The 12,256-nt window shown below is 40.4% G+C and overlaps 1 long non-coding RNA gene across 1 annotated transcript in view; it reads left to right on the top strand.

Moving 5' to 3' along the window:
* Positions 1 to 6,866: 6,866 nt before the first annotated feature.
* LOC116693781 (uncharacterized) overlaps positions 6,867 to 12,256 on the top strand; it is a 20,022-nt gene continuing 14,632 nt past the window's right edge. The window contains exon 1 of the long non-coding RNA XR_004332985.1: positions 6,867 to 6,985. This is a non-coding gene — a long non-coding RNA (uncharacterized LOC116693781). The remainder of the gene's footprint in view (positions 6,986 to 12,256) is intronic.

The raw sequence follows: 12,256 nt of genomic DNA on the forward strand, positions 1-12,256 counted from the left end.
AAGGTAAATCCAGACAGCTAGCTAGACCATCTATCCAATCAGAATTTTCTGTTTTACAACTAAAACAACCTTCGAACATACACATTCCACCAAAACAAGTTCCTTACCAAAGCTATTTTGAAGAGGCACAGTTGCCAGTCCAGCGCTTAGGATTGTGATTGATTTAAAGAAATGCCAATAAACCTGAGCACCTTATTTCTACCATCATGGAATGCTGTGTGGAACAATCAGACCTTCCTCTTTGGCGCTGTGGAGGAAGGTCTGGCAATGTGAGACAATTTTAAGCCTGACTGTGGGGCCATGTGAGATGATATTGTTATGCAGTGTGTCGGGTGGCTGACCTGTGCTTCCCTGGCACATGTATCACAGACGAGAGCAAAAGAAGAAAGTAGCTAAATCGCTCAGCGTTGTCACCGGAGATTTGGATGCTGAATAGATGTGCGAGATCCGGGCTGACATTAACCTTCCCTGCTGTCCCCTCGCCTCCTCAGAGGTCCGTCCATGATGGATGACCTCTCCCTCACACACACAATTCACACCGCTCTCACTGCTCATGTCCATTAATAGCATATCCTTATAACAGGATTAGGAGGCCAGTAATGGAAACTCATGGAACTTGGTCCCATAATCTCCTGCTCGATACCTTTTGCTCTGATCAATCTTTGTTTGAGTGCCTCGGAGGTAGTTGGGAAATGTCATTTGCCGTAGTTTGAGAGGTGAGAATGTGTGTATGAGTGTGGTTTGGGGTATTCAGTGTCAGGTGTCAGATTCATTTATCTAACTTGTTGGGTGCAGATTCATATTGGGCACTGTCTTGGGGCATCGAGAGGAGCCATTACTTATTATCTGTGAAGGGTGTTGCATCTATGATTTATTCAGCGCTGCACCAGAGATTGTGCTGGTGCATTACACCATCATTATGGCTTCAAGCATGACCTAAATTTCCTCTGCCCCTATTAACACACCCTCCTCTCCTCCTTCTCGTCATCCTTCTTCAACTGTGGCGTCTGAATCTAGATGGAGAGCAGACGTGTGGTGTGACTGCCGCTTATTATCAGCCTCAGCGGCGATGTGTGACCAGGCCAGAGAAGAGATGGGGAGAGGGATAAAGAGATGGAGGAAGAACAGGGAACTTGGGAGATAAGAAAGCAGATTTTTTTTCGCAACACAATATTACAGATCACACTGTTCTGCATTTATAGAAAATTACACCACATTTTGACAAATAAGGCTGGAAGATGGCAGTTGACTGATTCAGTGAGCCCTGGCGCATGAAGCCTCAGCATTTGATATGTTCCTGCACGCATTTATTTAGCTAATCTGTCCCCCCTCCATCTGTATCTCAGAAGATCAATTGCCATGAGAAACTACAAACTTAAATGACTGGATTTTTTATTTTCAAAACTTTTAGACCTGGAAAAGTATTCAGTAAAAGTCCAGTCAGTCAGCAGCACTGTTGGACTCAGCTGAACCATTGGTGGGGGGTCATTTATGAGTACTGAAGGGAATGAAAGGTTAATCAAGGGAAGGTAGTAGGAAGGGCTGGTCTTCTCTAACCATTACAGATGTCCTCGATTAACTGCCTCTTTTTCTCCTGGTTCCCTAATCACTGCACCTGATCACCCCTTTATCCTGACATACCAGGACACCATGCAGGGAGGGATACACACTCTAAAAAATATCTATGGAATAACAGTTGAATGACAGTTGAAGAACGCGATTCACTGTTGTTTTTCTGTTTACTTACATTTCGTATTGCATTATGGGACCTTTATCTTGGTCTCCGACGCCATAATTGTAAATTATCAGCCTGTTCTCTTGAACCATCCGTTCAAAAAGCTACAAAAAGTTAAGAGTTGATTCATAAGCATTCCACATTTCTTTTGCTGTATTCACTACATTGACGGCCGCTGTATAAGAAGGGAGGAGGTTGGGGTGGATGGGTGGGTGTTAACATACAGAACTTTCTAGCCAGAAAGTGCAATTTGCTTCCCGGGGAAAACTAAAGCCTTTCATCCCGGAAATGTGTGTTCCTTGGGCGTGTCCAAACCACAACATCTAGTCCTTTTGGTGCCTGATCTTAACTTTTGTTGTGGCAAAACGCTCATATTTTGAGGACTAACTTTAACTGTAATGTCCACCGAAACGACCAGCAGCTTGTGGTGCTCTGCACCTGGCTCACCTATTTTCGGGTAACTGTACAACCAACTACCATTGATGCAGCGAAGGTCTGTAGCCATCATGAAGCTCTGTAGCAGCTTAAACAACTAAATTAGCAACTGCCGCAAACTGCCGCTCAGCATCATGGAGCTGGTAGCCAGATGACGTCACATGACCACCCGGCATCATGTGACCAGCCGGCGGTCTCCTAATTTTGTTGGATATCATACGTTTTGGTGTGCATACATTTTTGTTCAGTATCACACAGACCCATTAATGACAATGGGTTGAAAGAATTTACCAGCACTTGAATTAGTGAGTGTCAAAAATACCAAAAAAAGGGTTCAAAGTGTTGAAAAAAATATTGGGAAAAAAGCATCAAACAATTGTCAAAAGAGCTGAAAAGAAAAGAAAGAAGCTTTAAATTAATTAAAGAACTGATGTCATTCCAAAGTTTATTAACTAAGCAGATTTGTCTGAGAGAATTTTACATAACCGAAAATGCTCTGCTTTTTTAGCTTAATCAAAGGAAGTAACTTTAGGGTAGCCCAAAGAAATTATGATGTAATGGCACAAAAGTTTTCCCAATATTCTCTTCAGACACTTCAATTATGTCATCGGTTGGTGACCTCACTACTACTCGTGTTCTGCTTATTGACAGGTAAACATATATCAAACACCCATAGCTTTTAAACGACTGAGGGTGGCTTGTAAGGAAAGGGTTAAAGGGACGAGTTGGGATGAAGAACAACAGTTTAGGACAGCAATATTGGCTTTAAATTTCATTAATTGATAACATAATGACTGCCCTCCTCTAATTAGGTTCGTCTATTCTCTGTAGTACTGACACTGATAAATGTTTTCACTTTGAGCCCAATGTAAAAAGAATTGTGGGAAAATTGGGAAGTCAAACTTTGTGGGTGCACGATACAGTCATCAATCAGTAGAGACTCAGACTATTAATATATCAGCCTAAAGTGTAAATTAAAATGAATAGATGTTTTAATCTACTCTCATATCCTGAGCTATAATTAAAACTGCACATTATCTCTTAGCTGCAACAGACAACTGCCAGGCCAGATAAAGTGCACAAAAATGACAGATTCAATGATACATTTTTGATCTTACTCATCAGAATGACATAAAAAATAATAGAAAAACGCCCCATAGCCAGGGAAAAATCTGAACTCAATGTGCTTTACCTTACTGGGCTTGGCAAATAAATTCATGTAAACAACAAACAACCAATCAAGGCTTGTGGCGCTAAGGTTTTTGTCTCTAAACTTTTTTTTTTTAAATTTTTTTTATAAATTTGCCTTGATTCAAAAGTGCTTTTGCACACCTCTTCTCTGGGGCAGTTGCGTCGAAAAAGGCAAAGGATACTAGCAATGTTTGTTAAAGACGTCCACACACTGTAAATTACGCCTTGCAAATATTTTATTTCACAACGTTTTGGTCATAGATTCACCTGAGGAAGGTCTGTGTGACCGAAAGCTTAATGGACAGTGTGTGCGGGACTTCTTTAACTAATACATTTGCATTAACAATTTTTAAAGCACCGTAACAAGCTGTAAACCCATTGACACAATATTTGTCGCCTAAGTTGATATGGAAATACGTGATTCTGTATTTGATTTACATGCTCCACTTTGTTCACCAGCTACTTGTTAACTTTGTCTGTCTGCTGTTTGCTGCTGGGCAGGAAGTGTAAATTAGGCCTTTGGCTTTTGTTGGCTAAAAAAACAGCTGCCTGCTGCAGGAAATGTTGCATAATTTGTTGAGTGAGAGAGAATCGAAGCTGAGCTAAAAGACGCTAATGCAGGCAAATGGCAAACTATTGATTAGAGCAACTTTAACTTTTTAGAATAAGGCCTAAGACATGATGCATTAATTATAATATACACGGCCAGATAACATGGATGATCAAACTTGGTGGTTCAAGGGAGACTGTTTATTCTTGCTTCGCTTTTCTCCATGATTGCCAAGCGTTTAAACTAGATTGGATAATAGTGAACCAATTTAAGAAAAGTCATGGGGTAATTGAAACAGATTTTCCTGGATTAGAAAAGTCAAGAAGGTCACTGTCATGGCATCAGTGTTAATTTTTCAGGCAGGATGAAACCATTAAGCCAAAATACACACAATGAAAATCTGTATTTTTCAGACAAATTGACCAGGTATCATAGGTAGACAGTTTTACTATTGCTGACACATGGAAACAGGAACATATATGAAGCTCAGAGTGAATTTCCTTCTAGATAGGATGTTAATAATACCCCGGGTGTACGAGTGTGAAACGGATCTTTTGCAAAGGACTTCATTTTAGATTCATCTGTTGGTTCAATTGCTTTCTTTCATTTGGAGTTTGCAGGTGCAGACAGTGAGTGATTAGAAAGCTGTGAAGTCAAATTGCCAGTGTGTTTGGCTTCTCTTCTCACATCTTGTTCAAAATCCTGTGGGGAACCGCCAGCCTTCCTTCTCCTCTATAAGCCCCCACATCCAGATGAATCATCACTTTATAGTGAGGATTATCTCAGAGTAACCAATCCTGCTGATATCACACCTTCATAGGACAGCTATACCTCTCTCATTATAAGAAAGTGCAAACTTCATTTTTCCCTTAACAAAAGGAGTGATGTGAGGACAAAAGTAAAATAGTTTTATACTTTGAGATAATATATCCATTTTCCTAAAGGTTTGAGTGACGAGGATGTCATTATTTATTTCACCATGCTAGCAGAAACCTCCCAAGACTGCAGAATAAAAGATGGAATAATTGCTGTGTTGGGGGGATTTTTCTTTGAAAACAGCCATTGTGAGACTCTAAAAGGGGCATGACAGCTCATGGATGGTACATTGTTATTTCTGCTGACCATATAGTGGTCTGAAAACGTACAGAATTGCCTAAAGTCTACTCTCCTTTGTTCATTTGCAGGTGACAGTGGAGTGTTCCTGCTCTTTGCCCTTGGTAGACAATACAGAGCAGGTTTTTGTAAGTCTGTTGGGTGATATGGAGAAACTGTAAAGAGTCCAGAAAAAGATAGAAAGAAAGGAGAGCCGCTGCCTTTCCGTGGCCATGCAGCTGCAATATTAAAGTGAATGATCACTTTAAGCAGTGTATTTGATGCCATCTGTGCATTGCTGAGCTTGCCGGTGAAATGTGCTCAGACGCAGCTGCCCTGACTGTCAATAAGAAGCTCGCTGGGCTCTGCCAGGCCTTCAAAGAAGATTTGAAGCGTACTGAGTGAGATAAGGGTCGGCTAGAATTTTATAGTTTTCCCTCAGATTCAACATTCAATAATGTATTACCACATAAACAGTTGCTCGGAATTTGACAACTATGTTCATACAAAATATGCAATTGTAACACATGACACAGAGCCAAAGTGTTTTATCATTTGAGGAAAGGTTTACCATTGTTTTGCCATTGACAGAACACTTCCTTGCCTGAATTATGCAGACATCTGAAAATTGCCCCCAATCATTTATTTCAAAAGCCGTGGACATTATAATAAAAGTTTATTGCTGCTTTAACAGTATGTTCTCTTTCGAAAAAGCATTCCACAAGTTCTTTTTCTTTTCTTGTTTTTCTTTTTTTACCTGGCTGCAGGATTTGCTTCCATTCAGCCACAAGAGCATCAGTGAGGTCCAACACTGATAGTAGGTGATAAGGCCTGGCTCACAGTTGCAGTTAGTTCATCCCAAAGTTGTTGGGATGGGGTTGAGGTCAGTGCTCTGTGCCGGCTACTTAATAATTGAACACCAGAGAACTTTTTCTTTATGGATCTGGCTTTGTGCGTGGGTTCATATTTTAAATAGTGAAGGACCTTCCCCAGTCTGTTGCCACAATCATGGAGGCATGCTATTGTCTAAACAGCATTGTATGCCCAAACCCTTCTCTGAAATGTACAAATGTGTGGGGACAGGAGTCTTTTGCCATATAGTGTATATACAGTGTTGTGGAGGTATGTTTGTCTTTCCCACCAAAGGTCATTGTGTAAATCACTGAGACCTTCTTCTTCTTTATTTTCCCTATGAAATAGGTGTGAAAAGATAAATAGCTTTTAGTGTCATTAAACTGTACATACAGAGTTCACATAGGAAGAAAATGTCATTCCATTGACTCAGAAATACTGCTCTAAAAACAAAAGATTAAAAAAAATAACTTGCAACAGAGTGCTACTTTAACATAAAAATATGACAATGAAGAAAGGACTTTGACAGCAGCATAAATATTGATCTTGCACATATTGAATGGCAGCATTTAAAAAAAAAAAAACTGTTATTGCACATTTACTGTAAAGCAAATTTATTTCATATTTTGAAACAGCTGATTCTCACGGCAGTTCGTAATTTAATCCATTGATTTGTGGAAATGGACACGTTTCTCATTTTTTTTCATGACGGTCAGCACGTCATTGTGCAGAGATGCACCGAATCCAGATTTTTGGTTTCGGACAAATACTGAATCCACAAGTTAAGATTCTGACCAAACCGATTACCAAATCCTGTAGTGGTAGCAAAGCTGGTAATGGTTGTCTGGTCAACATTAGATTTTAGCTGTGACTGTCCTTCCTTTGCCGTACCTGAAGTTGCTGCATTTTGGCTTCTGTCTTTAGATTTCTTCATGCACAACTCGTGTTCTTGCGGCAATACAGCAGCAATGTTGCGTATTGTTTAGGGGCCTTGCCACCACAAGACAAATTGAACATGTAGCTCAACTCAAATCGCCTTCTTTTGACTGAGAGTGCTGCCAACACTTTTTCTGCTCACGAGTTCCATTTTTACTTTCTCACAGCCTACTGCATTGAACTGTCCACCTACTGTACGTAAACCAGCCTGGTCTCACAGAAATCTGTGAAGTTATCACAAACTGTTAACACTGCATTATGTGGTGGTGGCATGGAATGTGTGAAAAGTCTGTGTGGCCCCCACGGAAAACAATGGCAATATAAAGTCAATGAGAAGATGACGTAGCATTAGGAGCGATTAGTGTAAATGTGCTGTATTTATATAGCGCTTTTCTAGTCTTAACAACTGCTCAAAGCGCTTTTACATAGTACAGGATACATTCACCATTCACACACATTCATACACTGTGGCCGAGGCTGCCGTACAAGGTGCCACCTGCTCATCAGATAAACACTCACACACATTCACACTCCGATGCGCAGCACCAGGGGCAACTCGGGGTTCAGTGTCTTGCCCAAGGACACTTCAACGTGAGCTGCAGGGCCAGGGATCGAACCACCAACCTTCCAATTGGCAGGCAACCGCTCTACCACTGAGCCACAGCCGCTGAAAGCCGAAAATCCACATAATGAGGTTGGTTGGGATGGTGGATAGGTCAAACACGGGACTTTCCCCCGGGAGACCGTGGATGGTGTCCCGTAATGTTTCCTAAAGTCGCTTTCTTCTTTTCCTAAACCCAACCGTACCGTTCTTCCTGCGTGTCACAAAACCGTAAGCTTACCCACAACCTTCTCCTTAACTTAAGGGGCTGTGTTTATTTCACGGAATTCTTCCGTGGGCCTATCACAGAATATTTTGCGATTCCGTGAAACTGCCACAAATTTCAACTTAAGGGGCATTGTTCATTTCACAGAATTCTGTGAGATCAGGTTGATGTAAACATCTTCCCGTAATCAATAGCGGCCTAATTACATTGACCAGAGTTTGGTTCGGTGGAAGTGACTCTAAAGTTTGGCAGAAACCGAACCCCGTCAAATAGTCCCATTTTCGACTGGATCCAAAGCCGAATCCTGGATTTGGTGCATCACTGTTTTTAAACTAATGCATTTCAATGGAAAGCATCTTTTGTGTTTACAGCACAATTCTTTCTTCAAGTCGGGCTGCAGCAGAGAAGCTGTATACAACTTTGCAATTATTGGTATTTTTAGCCTTGTAACTGCTGTTTTAATCAATACGAGATCTTATCATGGTTTGTATATATTTCTTTTAATGTTATTGCTTTGTTTGATATTTTTAAAACTATAACACTAGATTTATCAACTTTTATTTAGATGTTATCATGGTATTAATTTCTTAATTTCTATATATTTTTTATTTTTATTACAAGTAAAATATTACAGTATGCTGTGAGACAGAACCCTACAATATGGGCCACATGGCGCATTCAAAACCAAAATCCCACAATGTAATGCAGACATTCATATTAGAGAATCGGACATCCATCAGCAGGTCTTTAACGAGTATCGCTTCAATGTATAATTAGTGGCGGTCTGGCATAACCTACGATAGGTGGTAATATTCCTTAATTGCAGATGAGGTCAGTGCAGCAGACCTGCTGTCATTAAAAATGCTAAATAATACAGAGACGATCACTGCTGATTTTAATGATGCAGGAACGGTACAGAGATTAGAAAGTAAACTTGTGGTTCTGCGCTTAAGTCAAAGTCAGTGAGCCTTGTTGCTTTAACACAGATCTGCACATGTTTTACACTATCTCCAGGTAATAAAGTGACAGATGTTACACTCCCGCAATCTAATTTCAAAGTGATGCGCCAAGGCAGTTTGACTCCACTGGATCCCAAGAGTGAATATTTATCAGATTACGTAAAATTAAGACGAATCTGTTAAAGTGTTAAAAAAATTGAAAAATGTTTTAAACTGTGAGAGTGATTGGCAAGCAGCGCAGACATACATAACATTACCCGCACATTTTAGCTGATGTGTAATCTATAAATGTGTTCCTTCTCCCGCTATGAAAAATAAAGTCTGGCTTCTGCTTTGCCTCTCTGTGCAAAAAGAGACAGAGGAATATCTTATCTCTGCTGCATGTCTCCAGTTCAATTTCGCAATCCAGCTTCTCAGTGAAATATATTATGAGAGAGAGAGTGTGAACTGAAAGTGAACCCTCTGTATTTCATAACCTGTAAAAGAAGGCAGACAGAAAAATGATAATTGAGGTCACATTTGGCCAATTTCCTAATTTAAATTTCATGTACTTGGCCTTTAGAATAATCATGTGAATAGAATTACACTAAAAGTAGATGTAGTGCTGGAGCCCAGAAAACCTTCAGACTCAACAAGGCCACCTCCTGTTGAGGGGCAGGAGGAACCCTTTAGATCCTGAATATGTTATTTAGTGTGTTGTGTGACCAACATTGATTTTCCCCAAACAGGGACAATTAACAGGGCACATATATTTTACAAAATTGGTTTGATTTTATTTCACAATAGTTTAAAAGAATCCAAATTGAAATAGCTGGATAGATTAGTAAAATAATAAATTAGAAAATTAGATGGCAGGACATGCACTAGGCCTACACACTTTTTTCTACACAATTCGCTGCAGCATATCATGCAAGATTCACTACAAAATATCATGCAAGTCACAACAAAACACACAGGCTACACACACATCGCAACAAAGTGTCACTCAGAGCAGTCTCACCACAAGGAGGCAGTGTGTTGTGGCTGTGGATACACAGGGAGAGGAGAAAGAGAACTCTCGGTACCCAATCTGTGCTGCCTGTATGATCCATCATGTGCATTCGCAAGATGTTTGAGTATGCGCAGATGATAAACTACTAGGCTACATGCACAAATCAGCTGGACAATAGTTACATCTTGTCTACTTTTGCAGTTGTTGGGTTTGACAAACAGCAAACTGCTTTGTATTTCCCTTTGTTTAAGAAAATGCAGTCAGATTTGTACAGGTTCTTAACTATCGGTTAAGAACCTGTGGTAACAATGTTCACGAGTGGGCAGATTTATTACTAATTTCAATGAATATTTGTGAAACTTTCAAAAATTAGAAATCCAATGAGAGAAGATAAGAAAGTTAATTTGAATATATTGTTGGGCTTTTCCTGGGTCTTACCACCGTCCAAGACAATTGTGATTGGTTAAAAGAAACGCCAATGAACCAGAGCATGTTTTTCACCCGTCCCCGAATGCTACTGTATGTGGAGTAGCCCAACCCTCTTCCAGCACGCTTTGGAGGAGGGTCTGGCAAAGCGAGACACCAATTTGTGGAACAATGTTTTGGTGAAAAACTGCATCTCATGCACACCTTGGTAGACAGGTGTCTGGGTAAATGAAAAAGGAAGTGACTTTCCCCATTGTCAGCACTAACTTTTTTTAACAGCTGACACAGACATGTAGTTTGATTATTTTTGAGCGGCAGTGTAATATCACCTGTCTGTCCAAGTATTAGTTTATTGTAAATAATAGCACCTCCATATGGATAGTGACTGGATGGGTGGTACTTGGTAGACACTTCCTATGATGGTCTGATATCTCCTGGCTATATTTGCCCCAAAGTAGTTCACTAGAGTTTGGCTTTAGTTTTGACCTGCAGTAATCTGCAGCCAGGTTGATTTAAACCACAGCTACTGTAAAACCATTCAGCAAAGGCTGGCGTTACAAGTACGTTTACGTACAATTACAAACACAAATTTAAGTAAACTGCACATAATTTAAAGCAATTTAAAAAAGGTTATGATTACTTACAGTTTGCAGGTGAAAAGCATTGTCATCTACATGCCATCCCCCACCTTAGAAGCATAATACTTTGTGTAATAATTAGTCCTCTGGCAAACATCCAGGCACAGAAGACTGTGATACATGGCATGCCAATCTCAGCCTGTCCCTTTCTTAGACTGACAGTAGTTCCGTTTTTCTACCTCCATCCTCACGTCACTTTCTCTGGTTGTCTGTCCAGTTTCTGTCTGCAAATCTGTTGTTGTCGACTTGCCTGGCTCAGCCTGTTCGGGAACACAGCAGAGGGATGGATGTGAAGCAATTTTCGGTTTTGGTTACTTTATGAAGTGAAGAGGGCTCTGCTGAAATGGCTGGATTTTATTTCAGTTCATGGGACAAAGAATAATAGAATATGCAGTTTTACTTTCAGATGTGAACAGTGAGAATATGTAAAGCTCTATGTAAATGATGTGTGTTCAAGGAGTAGAGTCATACAGCTTAGGAGTGTTTTAAGCGGATGCATCTTCACCTCAATATGTGCCACAAATCTGCATCAGTTCATATCCTATATGGCTTATTGACTTTCTATACAGTCATGCCCCTCTAAAAATTTGCTTTGCATTTAGTCAGATCAAACCTTCAGACGTGTGCATGTGTAACCGTAACGTTCACAGGTCAATTACATATGTTGCGAAAACACAATATTAAGTTATGTCATCCTTTACCTCTTGACAGAAAAACATAAAAAGCCTGCACATGCTCCAATAGTACAGCCTGGTAAAATACAATTGCTAAAAACTGCCACCATGATACTGAATTATGGCGATTATGTTCCCAAATGCAGACATAACACAAAGCCAGAGTGTGTACAAACTTAAGTACAAGTCTGGGTTTCCGGAAGGTGGAAAAGGAAGTCCAGGTTTCCAGGGAAGTGAGCAGGTCTGGTGGGTCCTGGCCTGGAGTGGTTCCTAGGTCAGAGTAATACAGTTGGCTAGTGGTGAGGTCCAGTGGTGGTTGTCTGGTCCGGTGGATGGCAGGACAGGAGTGAAGCGGTAGCAGGAGTCAGATTCCAATAGTAGCTGAGTGTGGAAGAATTTACTGTCATTTCAAAAAGGATGTAAGTTATAACAACTATGTAGCATTGTTATTCATACAGGCTGTCACAGCTTGAATCATTACACTTGTGGCAAAGCATTACAGGTAGGCCCACAGTACATGTGGTTCTTGAGGGGGAAAAAAGAGATCGCTCTAAACAATGGGAAGGACTGCACTGCATCTGGGCTTAGTAGATAATGTACTTTGATCTCACAGATACAACACTGCCTACACCTGCATGTTAAAAGAATGTGAATATTTCAGTGAAAAATAACAACCGATAAAACTCGTTGGGGAACTGTAAATTGTCTCACATTGCTTTGAACAAAGTGTTGATTGTCAGATCTCTTTCCCCTTGAAAACGTTGTCAGAGAACAGTCTGTCTTACATAACCTGCTTTTGTAGAAAGGCTACACTGTTGAAAAGGAATCAAAAATACTTACTTAATTTTCATTTTCAGACCCCTTCTCACTTGGTTTAGCCCGGATGTGTCTGTCTGCTGGTGTAACTTAGAATGTGCTGACAGAGCCTTGGTCACTCCATGACGTTCTTT

This window comes from Etheostoma spectabile, chromosome 1 (genome assembly GCF_008692095.1).
Source record: "Etheostoma spectabile isolate EspeVRDwgs_2016 chromosome 1, UIUC_Espe_1.0, whole genome shotgun sequence".
Lineage (NCBI taxonomy): Eukaryota > Metazoa > Chordata > Actinopteri > Perciformes > Percidae > Etheostoma > Etheostoma spectabile.